General features: G+C 45.6%; 1 long non-coding RNA gene across 1 annotated transcript in view; it reads left to right on the top strand.

The window, feature by feature from the left end:
- Positions 1 to 19,529, top strand: part of LOC123378618 — a 36,469-nt gene extending 16,940 nt beyond the window's left edge. Inside the window, exons 3-5 of the long non-coding RNA XR_006582679.1 lie at positions 13,473 to 13,591; positions 17,368 to 17,473; positions 19,220 to 19,529. This is a non-coding gene — a long non-coding RNA (uncharacterized LOC123378618). The remainder of the gene's footprint in view (positions 1 to 13,472; positions 13,592 to 17,367; positions 17,474 to 19,219) is intronic.
- Positions 19,530 to 19,863: the final 334 nt, after the last annotated feature.

Genomic DNA, 19,863 nt, shown 5'->3' with positions numbered 1-19,863 from the left:
CGATAAACTTCATTCTTTGAACAAGGATTTTATGTGTGTTTCCTAAACAATGTTTGATGTGATGCGTATGTATATCTGTCTTTGAAAGTGTCACTTAGTGGAAGTTGTCTAGAGGATTCCCATCCAAACAAGAGGCACAAGAGGCAGCTTTGCTACAAATGTAGCTAGACAGATGTGCAGGCAGGAGTGCTTTTTAAAACCGCCCGCGAAAGGACTTTGGGAAAATCTGCTTTCGCCTACTTCCCAGTTATAAAAACGGAAGAGGAGAAGATGGTGGGAAGCACAATCAGCAATCCGTCAGCATTACTGGGGAGTTTTAATTGTTTGCACATCACATCTGGTGGCTGCTGCACAGCACAGCACAGAGACAGTATGTTTTTGTTACTGCAGAAGCCAAGTCAATGAGCTCCACGGAGCCTTTGTGAAATCCATTTTGAATCCCTGTCCCCATTAAAAGAGAAACCCGTGTAACAGAATACAGAAAGGATAGACCAAGCTTTTCTTGAGAAACAATCTGAGAGTTTACTAAACGCTGTAAAAACTAAGGGTCCAGTCCAGTGCCTACTGAATTTTCCCATTGATTTCAATGGGAGCAGGATTGGACCCTTACAGAGGACCTGATCCTGTAGTCCTAACCCAGCTGGTACTGCCGTTGACTTCAAGGCTGTTTTGTCTGCATTGTGACTGCAGGATCAGGCCCAAAGGGACATCTTGGCCAGTTTCCAGTATTATTATTAATTATTATTATTATTATTATTAACTACGTGTAAAGCTCTTTAAACTTAGACAGCACTTTACAAAAACAAACGAGAAGCGCCATTACCATGTCTATACTTGAGATCTGGTACTGGCTGCACATAAGAAGCAATGCTGGGATTTGATAAGGTTATGCTGCTAAAAATGATGCTCCGAGCAAGATGGTTTTCTTCGCTTTAAATCTCTCCACTGATTCTTCCTTCCAGCAAAACAGTCAAGCTATTTGCCCTGGGCTACAAGGCCCTACATACTTCTCTTCTCTCAATCGCCCCACATCCTTCCTGGTTCCTACTTCCCATCCCCACACATTACTCCCCTCCTTTGCCTCTTTCTGCCATTCTCCTGGTCCTCATATGCCAAGCTCCTTCCCTCTCCTCCTTTCATCCCGCCTCTTCTGGAAATTCCTCATCCTTCCTTCTCATTGAGCCAAATCCTGAGGTCTTTACTCCATTTTCATTCAGGGGAACTTCCATTGACTTACTTCTCTAGGAGTTTGCCTTCCTAAGGCTATGTCTACACTGCAGCCAGGATCAACACTCTGAGATCAATCCACCAGCGGTGAAGTTAGCAGGCCTAGTGAAGACCCACCAAATCAACAGCAGATCGCTCTCCAGTTGACCCCTGTACTCTATCCCTGATGAGAAGAGTAAGGTAAGTCAATGGGAGAGTTTCTCCCATCGACCGCCCACGGTGTAGACCCCGCGGTAACTCAACCTAAGGTACGTTGACTCCAGCTACGTTATTCACGTAGCTGGAGTTGCGTAGCATAGGTCAACTTACCATGGTAGTGTAGACATAGCCTTAGTTACAACTGAGGGCCTGATTATACAACCCCTTGCTCACATTGTTGATGCCACTTGTTCCAGTGACTCCAGTGAGACTATGTGGGTGGAGTAGGTGCTCGACAGCTGAACAACTGGGCTTTGTGTCAGGATCTGACCTATAATTTACAACTCTAAGATTCTCCCTGTGCTGTATTCTTGGACCTAGGCTTTATGGTTGCTTGTCTGCTTTTATTTAGACTGTTAATCTCTGCAGAGCAGGGAACATGTCTTGCCCATGTTCTGTTATACACTGGGTAAATGTCAATGTTTTACAATAATAATGGGTCAAATCCTGAAGACATCACTCAGGGCTGCTCTACACTAATGCTGTAATTCAATCTAAGTTACGCTACTTCCGTTACGTAAATTATATAACTGAAGTCGGCGTAACTTAGGTCAACTTACGGCAGTGTCTACACTGCGCTATGTCAATGGGAGACACTCTCTCGTCAATGTAGCTTCCACCTCTCGGGGTGGTGGAGTAGAGACGTTGATGAAAGAGTGCTCTCCCATCAACTTAGCATGTCTTCACCAGACCTGCTAAATCGATACCACTGCATCAATCCCAGCAGTGCCAATTTAGCCAGTGTGTAGATATGGCCTCAGTTCTTACTCAAGCCTGAGTCTGCCAACTTGTCTGAGAAAGGATTACAAAAAACAAGCAAGAACCCAGGATTTGTGCAGTAGTTATAATCCCATTGGAGGGCATATATCAATAACAACTGAGTGGAGCAGTACAAATGCTAAAGTGTAATACATCACTACAATGAAAAGAACAACATTTTACAAAGAGTTTTTAAATGATGCCTTTGGCCACCACAAGATTATTCAGACAGGCTTCTACTAATCTACATATTTTGCCCTGCATCTTATTGTAATATTCAAATGCTCTGTTGTTCAGCTTGCCTTTCGCCAAGCCCCTGTCTACTGGATTTCATTATGCTCACACTGTTTGGGTTTGCTGTCAAACTCCTGCCTGCGACTTCTTATGCACCAGCTGATCATGTCCTGCAGGCACGCCGTGTTTGCCAGTTGTTGCAAACACATGTTTATTTCCGAAGCGATAGCAACCCCTTTCTTTGGGCTCACTGGCTTCTTAAATACTGCTGCTTCTCTAGCAAGAGAAAAGACTAGAAGGAAACAAACTACATAGGAGCACATTCACAATGAAAGAAAAATGCTGAACCAAATCTCAGTAATATGTTCTGCCGTACATACTGTTCGCGAATTTAAAGCTGAATAGGATACTAAGGGTGAAATTCCCCCCCTGCACAGGGCAAACAAATAGCCTATGCATTATTAAAGATCTCAAAATAGGGCTTACGTGGGACTTGTGCGGTGCACAGACCTTGCTTTCGCTCACTGCACAGCGTGAATTTCACCTGACAGCTCAAAAAGTGAGGAACAGCTTTATTTATTCACATTTGTGAGAGAGGAAAAAGCAGAGAAAACTGAAGCTCGATAATGATTATTTCCAAAGCAGTATTTTTAAACAGTGATTTGCCTTTTTTAAAAAAAAAAATCTCCTGGCCTCTTTAAATATCCATTTTATTATGTAAATCTCTTTATGGCAGGGGGGAAAAAAGGGGAAGAAGAAAATAAATAAAGACGACCACACTGTCAAGAACCTTCAGCATTTTCCCCCATTAACTTTAGAGTAGCACCATATTTAGATAGCCGGACAAGAAATAGCATTGGCAATTCAAGCAATATAAGGATTTTAACGAAGAGACGAAAGATGGTTTCATGGAGAAGGTTCAGAGAAGAGCCACAAGAATGATTAAAGGGTTCTAAAATATGCCTTACAGTGAAAGACTCAAAGCATTCAATCGGCTTAGTTTAACAAAAGAAGGTTACGGAGTCTATACTTATCTACATAGGGAACAGAAATTTGATAATAGAGGGCTCTTCATTCTAGCAGACAAAGGTATACAAGATCCAATGGCTAGAATTTGACCTAGACAAATTCAGACTAGAAACAAGTCACATATTTTTAACAGTGAGGTTAGTTAACTTTTGGAACAATTTACCAAGGGTTTTGGTGGATTCTCCATCACTGGCAATTTTTAAATCAAGATTGGCTGTTTTTCTGAAACATACACTCCAGTCCAAATAGGAATTAATTTAGGGAGCTCCTGTAATCTGAACTATAAAGGACGTCAGACTAGATGATCACAATGGTCCTGTGATAGGGCATCTGCCCCACACTGGCAGAAAAGAAGTTAAAAGCAGCCCTAGGAAGGCTGCGCAGGAAGCAGCCAATCACAGAAGGGCTTATAGGAGCAGCCAATCAGGGCCGGGATGGCCCATATAAGAAGGGCTGCAGAATAGAGCAGGGGCAGTCACTCCCTGGAGCTTGAGAAGGGAGGAGGACTGGCTGCCTTGCAGGTGGAGAGCAGCAAGCAGCCTAGATGGAGCAGTGCTGCAGACAGAGACCCAGAGAGCTAAAGGCAGCTCCTGGCAGGCTGCAGGGATCTGCAGATTGAGGCCCTGATGCAAGGGCAAAGAGGGTGCTGGAGCCACTGATGGGAGTGGCTGGACAGTGGACTGCAGTCCTCCTGGAAATGGGGGAAACAGAGTGTGGCACAGCTGGAGGGCTGTGTCACTGAAGAGGATGCTGCGGTCCTGGGAGTGATGTGGGTTGAGGAACAAAGGTGACAGCGGGTGAGACACCACCAGAAAAGGGTGCAGCGCTAATTCCCCAGACTGCCAGCAGGAGGTGCCGCAGTGGTGAGTCGTGACACGTCACAGGGCCCTTAAAATGTATGAATTATTATTGTTGTTTTTTGTTGTAGTGTCTAGGAGTCCCAGTCATGGACCGGGCCGACTCAATTGTGGTAGGCACCGTACAAAACAGAACACATATGTGGTTCCTGCCCCCAAAGAGCTTGCAATCTAAGTGTATACGACAAGAGACAACAGATGGATCACAGATTCCTGTGCAACCTGGAATTAGTCACATAACCGCTCTGTACCTTCATTTCCCCATATATAAATTGCAGCTAACACTGACTCATGGAGCTGTTATGAGGCATCAATTAATAGTGGTATGAACCCTCTGAGATATTCAGATGGAAGGTACAATAGAATTACAAAATATTATTTATTAATAAGCCAGATCTGAAGAATTTGCATTGGACTTAAAGCAACTTTTCAGGAAGGCTTTAATATGTCCCAAAGCTGTGTGCAAGCCACTAGTGCTTGTCAGGTACCCTGTATAAAAAGTGATGCAAGGAATGCTAGGTTTGTCTTTGAGTGACAGGCCGACAATGAAGAAATAACTTGCATGAGGTATTGTCAACACAGACAGGGAAAGATAAACAGTGCTTCAGCTTTGTCATTTTCTGTTTGTCACAGGCTGCTGAAACCTTTAAGACAAGGTGGGCTCAGACCTAGCAATTACCCCTCAGCCTTGCTCCTGATTATAGCCACATAGGGTCAATTAGCAATCTCAGCTAGGTGTAACAGAATTAGAGTGCCTGACCACAGTGGCAGAGGACTACTTAAACAGAACTGAGCTCAGTTGAGAGGCAGAAGAGGAAGTAGGGAGTTCTCTCCCTCTCTGGGAAGGGTCTGGGGTAGGCAGAATGAGGAAGGCTGCAGGGACAGAATTGATCCCTGCAGAGGTTCTTGGAAGGGGGCAACATCTGAGGAGAGACTACAGAGAAGGCAGGACTCTCCTACAGAAAGGCGAACCCAGGAGCAGACTAGGCTAGGATAGGGATCTCCCTCATCTTTGTAGGCCCTAAGAGGTGCTGCCAGGTTCTCTGGGAAAGGGAGGCAGTAGGGGACTCCTCCTAGGAAAGAAACAAGATAAGAGAATCTCTGAAGGGGCCAAGAAGCAGGGGACTTCCATGGTGTTTGAGGGGGCAGAACTATTAGTTTGGGCATTTGATTTGGCCTTTTAGCTGGACAGTTTGTTATGTCAACAGGGGACTGCACTTCTTGACTTGGTTAGAGGGTGAGCCAGGGCAGAATTGGTGAAAGGCAGATGGCCAGCAGGAGATAAGGACCCTGACACAAAAGGCTGCTACGGGTGGTGAGTGCGCCACCTTATGCTGTTGTTTGAACATATGATATAGTTTGCCCCTTGCAATTGTACTCACAGTGGTATAGCCACTGTCTGCAGCCCAGAGAGCATCTATGAACCTTCCAGGGTAGATGTGCCATTATATACAGTCTGATCTCCAAGGGTCAGACTCCCCTCACCTACTCACCCTGAGTGGTACTTTCCTCCAGCAATAGTCCCATTGGAGACAATGAGACTATGCTCCGAGAAAAGTAAAGTATTACTCAATGCAAGGAAAGGTGGTAGCATCTGGCCCTTACACAGGGCTAGATGGTGGTACCCTTACTCTGGATAGTTCTATACCCTGAGTACCTTACCTGGTGCTTTACACAATAGTACCTTACTCTGAAGTCAATGGGACTAATGGAGTAAGTTATTATTTAATGTGACTAAGAGTATCACAGCCTGTTCCACGCTTCCGGTGAACATCCATAGATTTGTCTCATTATCCACCCTCAAATTCCCCCTCAGAACTCTACTTTGCAGTGCTGCTGCTTACAAAAAAACCTTGACAAGGGCTAGGCTGCTGGTGTATTGAGACCACTGCCTATCGTTCTGACCAATATTGTCCCATTGCTTTCCCCCTCTGTCTATATCCAGCTGTTGTCTCCTGTCTTCTATGTGGGGCAGGAACCATCTTTTTGTTCTGTTTGTACAGGGCCTAGCAAAGTGGGGTCCTGATCCATGACTAGGGCTCCTAGGCACTATGGCAAAACAAATAAATTAATAACAAAGAACTATGATTATGCCCTTGCCGCAAGCTCTGTGTATTGAGAAGAGCTTAGCTGCACTGTCCCAGGATCCAACTAGCAAGGCACAATTCCCTCCCTGCTCCAGGGGCATAGCTATTTGCTATAACGCCCTCTCCCTGCCCCGGCGCAGTGGCCTGGCTGTTATGGTCTCAGCATACAAAGAGAGCAGACAGAGAAGTACTCTTTCTGGGAAGTTGCAGCGTAACACTACTTTATTTCTTAGTAGTCAGAATCTTAACACACGAGAACCAAAACCAGAAAGAGAAAGCAGGCAGCTTCCTCAGGCAGACCGGTACCATTCACCCAGATCTCACCCTTCCCTCATAGCACCTGCTTACTCCTGCACCCTCCGACTCTAGATCCAGGGAGGCCACGCAGGAGCAAAGTCTTGCATCTTTGTGCCCACTCAGTTCTAGGCACAATCTAGACCCAAAAGTAGAACAATCCGCAGTCCAGTTTCTGTAAGAAGTTTCCCCAGGGAATTAAAGAAGTGTGCCTCATTGCCTACATGGTAACATGCCTTCCTAGATCCAGGAGTCCATTTTCAGTGGAACTCCTGCCAGAGTTATATCCAGAACAGCAGCTGTAAAACTTCCTTCCCCTTCCTCAATTGGTTATGGGGGTGGGGGGTTCCTTAACTCTGCCTTGCGTTAAAACATCTAAATCACTAGCACTGAGTCTCACCCACAGTTTTACTGAGCCAGTGAGAATTTATAGACTCCCAGATATTGGCATCTTTCAACCTGTCACCCCAAAACCAGACTTTTAAGCAATTCGTTCCTGAATGTATCAAAGGTTGCTCAGTGTAATCCTTTTCCAAGTTAATTGGCCACGGAGCACTGTACATACAGTCAGATAAAGCACCGGTTTTACTTTGCAGTCATTCAGAACCACAAGCTGGCTTTGCTCTTAGCCTAATGCTCTGTTGTTATGTCAAATGAAATGGTGTCAAACAGTCAGGTGAGGCGAATGCTCCTTGCTTACAGTTTTGGCTTCTCAGAGGCAAAGGGCCCTGGCACATACAAACTGGATCTGGGGGATCAGCGTTTAGCACCTTTTCCATTGAACATTGAACCTTGGCAGGTGTGTCCTTCCTGCAGTCTTGGGGCTGGACCTTTGGCAAGACTAGGCAACGGAGGGAGTTCAGCATCCAGCTTGCTAAACCCTGGGAGCCATTTCTGCACAGACCTATGCCCTGGATCTCTCACTGGAACTCACTGGCTCAGAGCATCTTCTCCATTGCAAATGTGGATGTCTTTTTTCAGATCTAGCCTGGCCTATGCCCCAGCGTTAGGCCTGAGCACAGTTTACCTTGCATTGCCTCTCCAATGCACTGCACTTCCTGTTCGCCAGGTGCCTTTTGGAACATATTTCAGCCAAACAGTTTCCCCTCTGAAAATGTCTCTATTTGCACTGAGCGCGTACCCCTTCGCCACAGACACTGTGGGAATGTGAAACATGGCTGGAAATGACCCCTGTGTGAGATAGCTCTGCTCTGCCTCTACGGCCTACCTAGGCAAAGGTCCCTGCTGCTGTCACATGGTGCATGCCACGTAGACAGTATTAACAAGGCATGTTTCTTCTAAACACAAAAGCTGGAGGGTCCCTGACTGACTGCAGCCCCCACATCAGTCCAACCTCCCCTCTAAGTCCACAGCAGAAGGACCACACCCAGCATCTGTGTCCGCACCATTCACCTCCACCTCGCATGAGTCAGCAGCTGAAGTTGTCGCTATGGATCCTCCGACAAGACCCCACGGAGATCCCATAAACCTGGATCTGTCCCATCTCTGCCACTTCCACCCATGCCCTTGGATTCCTCATTAGACTTCACAGCAACTCTTCTCACTCACTGGCCATGCCACGCCATCCCTCCTGATCCCTGGGAGCTGGCATTCATTTCCTCAGTCTGCCTACATATCTCACTCTGCAACTTTGCAATTAGCACCCTGGGGACAGTGATCTTTCCATTGTCCAGGCAGTACCCCCCAGTATGTTCTCTCACAGAGTCTCAGACTCTGGCTGACATGTCTATGACCCACAGAGACCCTTTCCTGACACGGCTACTCTTTATTGATGGGGCCTACCATCAGCCTCCTCTAAGAATCCCCATCCTCATTGGCAACAGGGAATACATGCTGGAGAGGGCTCTGGGAGAAGTTGTCAACCTGCATGTGCACCTTGTGGAGATTGACTGGGAAAGTGTGTTTGAAGTGGGACAGTTTCAGTCAGTGGCTCAACCCCCATCTGCCCCCCACCATCCACACACACACCTATTCTTCAGCTCATGCTCCTGTATATGGCCTGGAACCTGTTCCTGGAAGTGTATCTATGCCACCATAAAAAGACTCCACACTTCACTAGCTGCTGGGGAAGGAACATAACACGGATTTGTCAAAAGCAAATCATGCCAAACCAACCGAATTTCCTTGTTGACAGGGTTACTGGTCTAGTGGATGGAAGTGGGGAGTAGCAGCAGACATGATATCCTTTGATTTTTAGTAAGGCTTTTGACATAGACCAGGATGACATTCTCATGAGCAAATTAGAGAAATGCAGTCTAGATTAAATTGTTATAAAGTGGATGCATAACTGGCTGAAAAATCGTACTCAAAGAGTAGTTATCAATGGTTCACTGTCAAACTAGAGGACATATCCAATTGGGTGCCAAAGGGGTCTGGCTGGTACTAGTCAATATTTTCATTAATGACTTGGATAATGAAGTGGAGAGTGTGCTTATAAAATTTGCAGATGACACCAAGCTGGGAGGGCTCACAAACACTTTGGAGAACAGGATTAGAATTCAAAAGGACCTTGATAAATTGGAGAATTGGTCTGAAATCAACAAGATGAAAGTCAATAAAGATGTGTGCAAAGTACTACACTTTGTAAAGGAAAAATCAAATGCACAGCTACAAAATGAGGACTAACTGGTTAGATGGTAGTACTGCAGAAAAATATCTGGTGGATCACAAATTGAATGAGCCAACAATGTGATGCCGTTACAAAAAAGGCTAATATCATTCTGGAGTGTATTATTAGGAATCTCATATGTAAGACACAGGAGATGATTGTTCCACTCTACTCAGCACTGGTGAAACTTCAGCTGGAGTATTGTGTCTATTTTGTGGTGCCACACTTTAAGAAAGATGTGGACAAACTGGAGAGAGTCCAGAGGAGAGCAACAAAAATGATGAAAAGTTTAGAAAACCTGATCTATGAGGAAAAGTTAAAAAACCTGGGCATGTTTAGTCTTGGGAAAAGAAGACTAAGGGGACTGGATAGTAATCTTCAAATATGTTAAGGGCTGTTACAAAGCGGACGGTAATCGATTATACTCCAAGGCCACTGGAGGTAGGACAAGAAGTAATTGACTTAATATGCAGCAAGGGAAATTTAGGTTGGAAATTAGGAAAACTTTTTTGATCTATAAGAACAGTTACCTACTGGAATAGGTTACCAAGGGAGATTGTGGAAACCCCATTACTGGAAGTTTTGAAGAACAGGTTAGACAAACACCTGTCAGGGATGGGTCTAGGTTTACTCGGTCCTGCTTCGGTACAGATGGCTGGGCTAGATGATCTCTTGAGGTTTTTTCCAGACCTGTGATTCTATGAGCAGCTAAAAAAGCCTCTCCAAGAACAGATGCTGCACAATATGCAGGCGATGAAGTAGGATGTTGGTAGAATAAGCCAAGAACTGTGGTCATTGATGGACGCTGTAAGGACCTTGACTGAATACCCTGGTCAGATAGCATGATCCCCAGCAGCACCTAGAGGCTCGACACATGAACCAAATATCTACATGGGCTTCTATGGCTATTCCAGGCTTCCGGCACTCAGTCATGAGGAACCAGAGCAGTGCAGGTTAATAAACCGTACAGGATTCTCAATCCACATGAGCAAACTCTGCCAGGAGTGATAACCAGCCCCTGATGTAGGTCATTGTCTGTCAGGTCTCCCCGCCCTTTCCCTTTGGCTTTGTTTTATTTTTGGTAGTAAACCATTGCTGAGGTGCAGTTATTTCCATTCATTTCATTTTTGACAAACAGGGCCGGCTCTAGCTTTTTTGCCGCCCCAAGCGGCAAAGCGAAATAAATTTTTTTTAAAAAGCCTATCAGTGGCACTTCGGTGGCAGGTAAGTTGTGCTGCTTCATTCTTCTGCAGCAATTCGGCAGCAAGTCCTTCGCTGCCTCTCTTCCTCTTCGGCGGGACTTCGGTGGCAGCTCAGAGAGGAAGAGAGGGACTGAGGACCCACCACCGAATTGCTGTTGAAGACCCGGACGTGCCACCCCTTTCCATTGGCTGCCCCAACCACCTGCTTCCTTCGCTGGTGCCTGGAGCCGGCCCTGTTGACAAAAGGTGTTTTCCTAGTAAGTTCACTGTACTTATTGCATGTGGCTCTCGTGCAGAAAGATCCCAACTGATACAATTATCTCCACATGCCTGGAGCCTGGATCCACCTCTTCAAACCAGGGTAATATACTTAGCCAGGTCCAACAATGTCCACCTGCATTTCCAAGTGACTTGCCCTGCCTTTCCACCATTCCCTCGTTACTCTTGCTGGAACTGCTTGATAGAGCCCAGTGTCTTCAGCTGCTAATTCCCTTAGCAAAGACCTCATTAAACCTGATTTCTTACTGTCACCATAGGGGCATCATATCTGCACTCTCGGTTTAGCAGGAATTTCTTCCTCCTCTTCTATCCTCCACTCATCAAGTCTTTTTCTTCTCTCCTGTCTGCATGATGTTTTCTTCCTTCACCCACACAAAGATTTTATTCACTCTGCATTCGCAACATAGCTTGTGTGGAGTACTGGTGACATATTGTGGCTGTACTGGTTAATCACAGGTATGTTTTCCCTAGAGCTATCAGAGCTGCTTTGATGTGAAATCTGATGCCTCTTCTACCTTAATCACGCCCTTTGAGTCCAATCCTATAATCCCAGTGTTCCCAGAACACCAACTGAAGTCAATGGGAAGTTAGATAATTCAAGGAAAGCAGCTTTGGCCCTTTATGCTTGATATTAGTTAAAGGCTAAATGATGTAGACTTTTGATAAACAAATGTACAATATTGGAGAAAAACACACTATTTCTCTTTCAAAAGTATTTAAACATCCACTTTATGATATTAACACTTAACATTCTCATTTATTACAATAATTTGCAATGGCATATAGATCCTATATCTCTGCTACATCCCTGACTAGGGCCCTGAGTAAGCAAAGCATTTAAGCACATGCTGAAATCCTATTGATTTAATAAAGTTAAGCTCATGCTTAAGTGCATTGCAGAATAACCCCATAACCCCATAGACATTTAGGCACATGCTTAATTTTAAGCATGTGTGTGTAGTCGCCTTCATTTATACTCAAAGTGTAAGATACTGGGGAGCAGGGACTGTCTTTTTCCCTCTGTGTTTACAGGGCCAATCAGAGTGGGGTCTTGCTCCATGACTGAGAGTCCTGAGATGATACTGCACTATGTATAATAAATGTTACCCCTTTGTGACCCAACAGGTTAGTGGAAATTTGGGGTCCTGCACGTTGTTTCAGTTAGGAGGAGAAAGTGATGTTGGAGTCAGGCATTTCTTTGATGCAATCCTGTTTATTTATAAGACTGCGTTTCCCTGAACCCAGCAGAAATCAAACAAAAGATGGTTTTGCTCACAGTTCCAAGCCTCCTTCAGTTGGGACTTAGCCCAAAGAGCTTTTGCGCATGCGCGCGCGCTCTCTCTCTCTCTCTCTCTCTTTCTTTCTCTCCACCATGCTCTGGCTGTGTCCTTAGCTTTCTGCCCCTTTTCTGTGATGTTTCTCTCTCTCTCACACTTCTACTCAAACAATAGCCAGCAAAACCTCTCTGCAGACATAAGTTTTGCTTGGGCCTTTGGTTTTCAGAGTGACGTGTGGCTATATTTGAGCGGAGGCTGCTGCTGTTTCAGCTTATCTGGTCCCTTATAGGAGCTTAATTGTTTATTACATTTATCTGTAATAAAGGTTAGTTGATATACTCACCAGTTCAAAGGAGGTTTAGCCTAACCCAAAACAATAATGATAGTTCAAGGCAATGGGATTATTCACATGCTTAAATTTAAGCATGTGCATAAGTCTTTTCAGCATCAGGGCCTGGGGTAGAGTAAGCTAACGCTTGTGTACTTTATTGAACAAGGGCCTAAATATACCCCATGCTGACATTACTGTTTAGAGAGCAGCTATAAATATTAGCTCTGATTGACAGCGCTTTCACGCTGCAGTGAATAAACATAAGTGTAAATGAACAGACTAGTCTGTTCAACACAGAAAAATCAAAGTAACTGGCCCCACCATCCTGTGTTACAATCCAAGAATGTAACATAAATTAATTAAAATAGTGCCAATTTCTCTCATGTTTTAAGACTGTATGTCCTCTTCCCCACCCCCACCCACAATATACAGTGGTGTCCAACCTTGTCGGAATTTTCTTAAATAATTCTGCCTCGGGCTAGAGAGCCCTTTTTTCCAATATAGCAATGATGGATCTATATGGCTCTAAGAGGCAGATTCTCCCGAACACTTACGGCATGGCCTAGAGGAGACGACTGAACTGATTCTGTCAAGAAGGGTTTGTATTTTCTTCAGGGCTAGTTAGGAAAAGGGAAAAATCTAAATATGTTTTGACATTTGTATTTCGCGTGTTATCTGTCAAATACGCCAGGGCTAGATCATAAATTTCCTGCCAGGGCTATCCAGCATATCAATAGCAAGATGTAATCTATATATGATCTTGGGCTGAAAGACACATTTATAAAGCACCAAAATATACAGACAATTTGAAGACACAGCGTGGGTGTAGGGAAAGCCAGTTCCGTCTTTAAAATTGCACAGTAGACATCTGGATAAATGATGTCTGACAACTCCATCATCAAAAGCTGGACAGAAAACAAATCTAAGAGGTCCAGGTACACCCCCCCCCAGATCTGATAAGCATCCAGGAAACATATTCTTCACTCTGGTCTTTTGTCATTTACATTCAGTTTGCTGCAGGGAAAATTTACTCTTTAGTGAGTTTTCATTTCATTCCTTTTCATTTCAGTTTCACTGTAGCAGAATGGCGGAAGTTTTCCAGTTCCCAATGCCTGTTTCGTAACTTACCTTAAATCAGCGAGGCGTTGCTGAAGGAATGCTGGGAAATTGGAGCAATGACATCCCAAGGTAGGGGAAATAAAAGACAGTGGCATCCCCTTGGTCTGGTCAGTTAGTATTGACCCACTTCACTTTCCTGCAGAACACCCAGCTCATCAGGTCACATGGCCATCCTGGGTACAACCAGTGGTAAGCAAGCGTGCTAAGATGGGGGATACTCGAGGAGTAGCCTTGCATATACCCATCCAAACCATTGATGCAGCTCAGGTTGAAGTGGTCAGTTTTGTCCAAGGCACTATAGAATTTGCACTGCTTTATATATTTAATTCTCTGTTCAGTATGGGTCCCTATCATGCTATTGGTTTTAAGCAGAACTGCCCCTCCACTTCAGAGCTGTTAAGACAATTTCCGACATGCCAATAGCACTAAATTAGATCCATTTCAAGGTGATCCGTTCCATATGCTTCTGCAGAGCACGCTGTATTGCTATTTTAAGGCACTGTATTCTACTGCTGCAGTCTAATAACATGCACCAAGGAGATCTGCAGGTCCCATTATTACATTATATTAAAATTCATTGTATTGGATACATTTCTAAATTTAAATGTATTTGCACTGTCAGCAAAACAGCAAGAGCCATCTAGCATAAGATGTTGGGCATTGTATTAGCTACATTGATTTGTACATGGAAAATGCACAAACTGATGATACATTGTAACTCAAATGCAATACAATGTAAAGAATTGCAGTTTGTCCTCAGCTGTAGTCATAGTTAGACTCCAGGTTGAACTGGGGGGAGAAGATAGCTGTTTTCTAATCTTTCTTGGGGTCATGTACAGTAGAACCTCAGTTATGAACCCTCAAAGGAATGGAGGTTGTGCATAACTCTGAAATGTTCCTAACACTGAACAAAACGTTATGGTTGTTCTTTCAGAAGTTTACAACTGAACATTGACTTAATACAGCTTTGAAACTTCACTATGCAGAAGAAAAATGCTGCATTTAACCATCTTAATTAACTGAAACAAGCAAAGGAAGTTTCCTTACCTTGTCAAATCTTTTCTTAAGCTTTTTTTTTAAGCAGTCAACATTTAACACAGTACTTTACTGTATTTGCCTTCCCGCCCCCCCCCTGCTGCTGCCTGATTGTGTAGTTCCGGTTCCAAAAGAGGTGTGTGGTTGATCGGTCAGTGCATAACTATGGTGTTCGTAACTCTGAGGGTCCATTCTATGTGGTATTGATGTGGTTTTGTTTTACTTAATTGTAACCTTATCTTTAGTGAGTCTGCATTCAGGGCCGGCTCCGGGGTTTTTGCCACCCCAAGCAGTCGGGGGAGGGGGGAGCCACGGTCATGATTGGCGGCAGCTCCACCACGCCGCTTCATTCTTCGGCGGCAATTTGGAGGCAGGTCCTTCCCTCTGAGAGGGACTGAGGGACCCGCCGCCGAAGAGCCTGACGTGCTGCCCCTTCCCCTTAGCCGACCCAAGCACCTGCTTGCTGAGCTGGTGCCTGGAGCCGGCCCTGTCTGTATTTATTCCAAGGTTTTCAAGACAAACCATGATGGGATCATTACCTCCCTGAGTGCTGCACCCCCCTACCCCCACCCCAGCACACTGCAATGAGTTTTGTCCCTCCCCCCCACAAGGTATTTAAGCCTGGGTGTAACTTTAAGTGCCCGAGAAGTCCTATTGATCATGTTAAATGTCCTTCAAAGTGAAAGTATCCCTCTCACAATGAATGAATTTAAGGAGCATTCATCTGAACAAGCCACTGGGACTATAGATCTGAACAAGCATCTACAGATGTTGGTCTAGGACATGGGTTCTCAAACTGGGGGTTGTGACCCCTCTGGGGGTTGTGAGCTGTCAGACTCTACCCCACGCCCCCCTGCACCTCCAACATTTGTAATAGTTCTAAATATTTTAAAGTGTTTTAATTTATATGGGGGGGGGGTCACATTCAGAGGCTTGCTGTGTGAAAGGCGTCACCAGTACAAAAGTTTGAGAACCGCTTATTCCAAGTGGATGAGAGATTCTCCTGGGTAAATAGCTGTTTGGGTGCAGGCACTGCACAGGTGGAATGGCCTTGGGATATTTGGGATACTGGAAGCATCCTGGTCTCTCCAGTAAGTGGTCTGCGTTTCTTCCTGGTCTGAGTGAAGGTTCAGTGACCAATTCAAGGTATGAAATTTTAAGAACTACTAGGTGTAGAAACTATTGCCAGACACCATGGAAACACTGGAAATTCCAGCTTCCCCATGTTATGTAGTCACTTTCCTAGCCCTCTTCATTTGCAAGTTATGGACCTTAAGATCACATCATTCTGAATACCATCTTGTTTTTTCCCTCCCACTTCAATTCCAACCTGATTTTAGCACCTACTATCTCCAAAACTGATAACTTGCATTGTATATCACCATAAACCTTGTCACCCCATCTCTCAAAGGGAAATTCTAGGAGTTTGTCAAGACATTGACCACTAAAATCTTGCTCGACTTTGTGGGAGAGAAGGAGGTGCTGGGTGGGAGGAGGAGACAAACCAAGATTGTACTCGGAATGATCTGATTTTAAAAGTGTTTTATTACATTAATTTGTAGGAGTTTTGTTGGGTTTGAATATTAACCATGTACAGATTAGGAATAGTTTAACTAAATTTAAGGAAATATTAATATTTGTGCATCAGCTGCAATCCCATCTCCTAGCAGAGTCTAATAAGCTTTCTTAGTCTGACATCATAAGCGGTTGCTGTTTCCTCATTCGAGAGATGCTACAAAAAGCCCAGTGATGTTAAGAGGAGAAAAGATTGGATTTAGAAAATAAAGAATAGTTTGTTTTAACTTCATCAGGCTGCTGGATCTTGACTATGGACACAGAAGATCTGAGTGATGTGGGACCTAACTGACCCCTCAGACTTTGCTGGGAGAAGGAATCACAGCAGAATAGCAAATACTAATATTTCTTCATATTTTGTGAAACTATGGACGTTGCAGAACCATAATTAGGGCCCTACCAAATTCATGGTCAATTTCATGGTCACAGGATTTTAAAAATCATAAATTTCATGATTTCAACTACTTAAATCTGAAATTTCACAGTGTTGTAATTGTAGGGCTTTTGACCCAAAAAGAGGGGAGTGGGGAGGCAAGGTTATTGTAAGGGGGTTGCTGTACTGCTACCCTTACTTCTGTGGTGCTGCTGCTAGCAGCGCTGCCTTCAGAGCTGGAGAGTGGTGGCTACTGACCAGGAGCCCAGCTCTGAAGGCAGAGCCGCTGCCAGCAGCAGCGCGGAAGGCTGGCATGGTATGGTATTGCCACCCTTACTTCTGCGCTGCTGTCTGCAGAGCTGGGCCCTTGGTCAGCAGCCACCGCTCTCTGGCCAACCAGCTCTGAAGGCAGCGCAGAGGTAATGGTGGCAATATCACAATCTCCCCCTAAAATAACCTTGTGATGATCCCCCCCCCCCCCCCGCACAACTCTCTTTTGGGTCAGAACCCCCAATTTTCAAAACGCTGATCTCTTCATGGAAAGCTGTATAGTACAGGGTAAACGCACACAAAAGACCAGATTTCATGGGGGGCGGGAGGGGGGAAACAGATTTCACGGTCCCTGACATATTTTTCATGGCCGTGAATTTGGTAGGGCCCTAACCATAATGAATGCTGGAGACCAGCTATTGGGGACAAGCAGTGCCACGCATCAGAAGGCATCCATGCAGCAACATTCAGTGTTTTGTGACTTGCCCACACAAGGGACACTGCTGGCCGACCAGTACAAATACTTTTAGTAGCAGTGAGTGCGGCCTGCAGCAGTGATCAGAAAGACAACATCCCTGCTCTACCCCACCAGCGCTGCTCATCTGCAACTGGCACCAACAACCCTCAGAACTGTCATGCCCCTGCACCCAGCAGTAACCTCCAGCTTCATGCAGAGCACCCTGGAGCCAGCACGTAAGGTGAGTTCATCTACATAGGAGACATGTCTTCTATGACCTGTGCATGTAACTAGCCTCCCCACCTGAGACCCACAGAGATAGGGACTTCCACTACCACCATCTCCAACAACTGGGAGCAGAAGTCCCTCCTCCCAACAATTGTCCCTCTCCACCAACCTGGGTGGAAGAGCCCCCATCCCACTGCCCCAGTCACAGGTTAGTTTGTGCTTGACTATTTGTTTAAGGCCTATTCACTGGGAGCCTGAGTCGTGTCTACTTGCCTCCTCCAGGAGATGCGCAGTGCTATTACTGCCGACCTAGGGCCATACTAGCCCAGTCTCCCCACTGAGTGCAAGGGAGGCCTGTGACTGTGGCTGAGGCGTTGCTAGGCATTCTCACCCCTCCTTAGTTCTTCAGGCTGACCAGGCCTGTCTGCTGTGGTCCACCTAAGCTTTACACACCCCAATGGCCACACTTGTATTGGGCCAGCTAGAGCGCCAAGTCAGAGATCTCCATGCACAACTCCCAATGAGCAGAACTGACTCCATAATCCAGAGGTCCCTCATCTGTGGGGCACAGAGGAACATTTGGGGGGCGTGGCTGGGGCCTGGGCCAGCCCCCACGGGAGGCGGGGAGGGAACGCCACCCAGCTTCGCTCCTGACCCCAGCCCTGGCTTCTGGCCCCATTCCCGGTAATCTGCTTCTGGCCATGGCTTCCGGCCCCGTGCCCTGGGATCCGCTTCCAGCCTCAGCTGCCGGCCCAGACCCCCAGCCACGTCTCTGCTCCCCACCCCAGCTATGGTCCCAGCCTCAGATCTCTTACCTATCCATGTCCCCCCCTCCTGGAGCCTGGCCCTGGCTCTGGGGGGTGCAGGGGAGGCACAGACAGGGCTGTGGGGGTGAGGTGAAAAGTTTGGGGACCACTGCCATAATCTGAGGGATTCTCTGTCAGAACAGCAGTCAGGCAGAACATGATTTTCCTAATCACAAACATTCCGCATGCTCTTCCATTCAGCTGTTAAACAGACACAATAGAAGGTCCTTACAGTGATGAAATCGCACTAATAGGACAGTTCTAGAAGGCTTCCCAATTTCTCACAGCCAGGTCACCGTAGGACAACCAGAAACTGCTGCTAATGCCTTACTAAGGGGCTGGATAAATATTTAAATTGCCTGTTAGACGCTGCATTAGCTACATACAGTGCACCCAGATCAGTGCACTAATAATGTTCAGCTCCCATGTAGCGCTTTTCATGTTCAAAGCACGGGAGCGATATTAACCAGCTGAGCCTCACAATGCTCCTGTGAGCTACTTAAGTAAGCCCTATTAGCCCCATTTTACAGGTAATGAAAGTGGGACAAAGCAGTTAAGTGACTTGCTCAAGGGCACAGCTAGTCAGTGGCAGAGCTTGGATAAGAACTCTGATGTTCCTGGTTCTCGTCCCAGTAAGCACTCTATTTTTAAAATGACTTTAACGTAATACCCTGCCCTGGGAGGCACTACTGCATAAGGGTGCAGGAAACTAGGCTTTGACATGCAAGCAACTTTTGCACGTAATGCAGGGGAAATGGACAGGATGCTGCAGTGAAGCACAAACGTGTGCTGTGTGCTACACCCATCTAATACAGCAAGACATGCACCACGCAGGAAAAGATGGTAGTTACGTGGAAAAGGGCTGCCCTAATGAATGTGTGTTGTGCACTCAAGACTCTGGAGGGTTGGTGAGAAGAGACAGCAGGTTTGTTTGTTTGTTTTTTTAACTGCAGGGGCATCCCAGGTTCAGGCTGAGCCCACTCAGGCTTCTGGAAATGTTTGATTCATACTGAATGAACTCACAGGCTTAACGGAATCATTTCCATCTTATGATACTGATCATATGATTACACCTACCATGCCATGAGCTGCACTCCAGAAGCACATATGCACATTGCCTCTGCTGTGAAGAGCCCTAACCACCACATCCAGCACAGCTCGCCAGCTGCAGGAGCAAGATCCTGCCCTGCGATGATACATCCCCAGCTGTGTGCTTCTGCTGTAGAGGCAGGCTTGACCGCCAGGATTTCATGATGTTATTTTTGTGTGTGATTCTCAATACAAGTGAAGCACTTCCTATTGCGGGACACGGTCATGGTATAAATAGTTACATCCTCTTCCTTTGGATCTGAGGTTTAATTAATACATAGATCAACCTCTTCTAAAATTCACAAATGCTTGCGAAGATGTAAAATTTAATTAGTTTGCCCACACAACTCCATATGTCAACTGTGAGCTCAATTATTCTTTGCCGTGAAACACTGACTGCACTTTTCCACATTAGTAATTTCCCCGTATCTTGGAGTCATCATTAATCAACACCCTGAACTCACAACACACAGACACACACACTGAATTAAATGTTGGGCACAAGGAA

This window comes from Mauremys mutica, chromosome 10 (assembly GCF_020497125.1).
Source record: "Mauremys mutica isolate MM-2020 ecotype Southern chromosome 10, ASM2049712v1, whole genome shotgun sequence".
Taxonomy (NCBI): domain Eukaryota; kingdom Metazoa; phylum Chordata; order Testudines; family Geoemydidae; genus Mauremys; species Mauremys mutica.
Note: the sequence above shows the minus strand (reverse complement) of the source record. Positions and strands in the feature narration are given on the sequence as shown.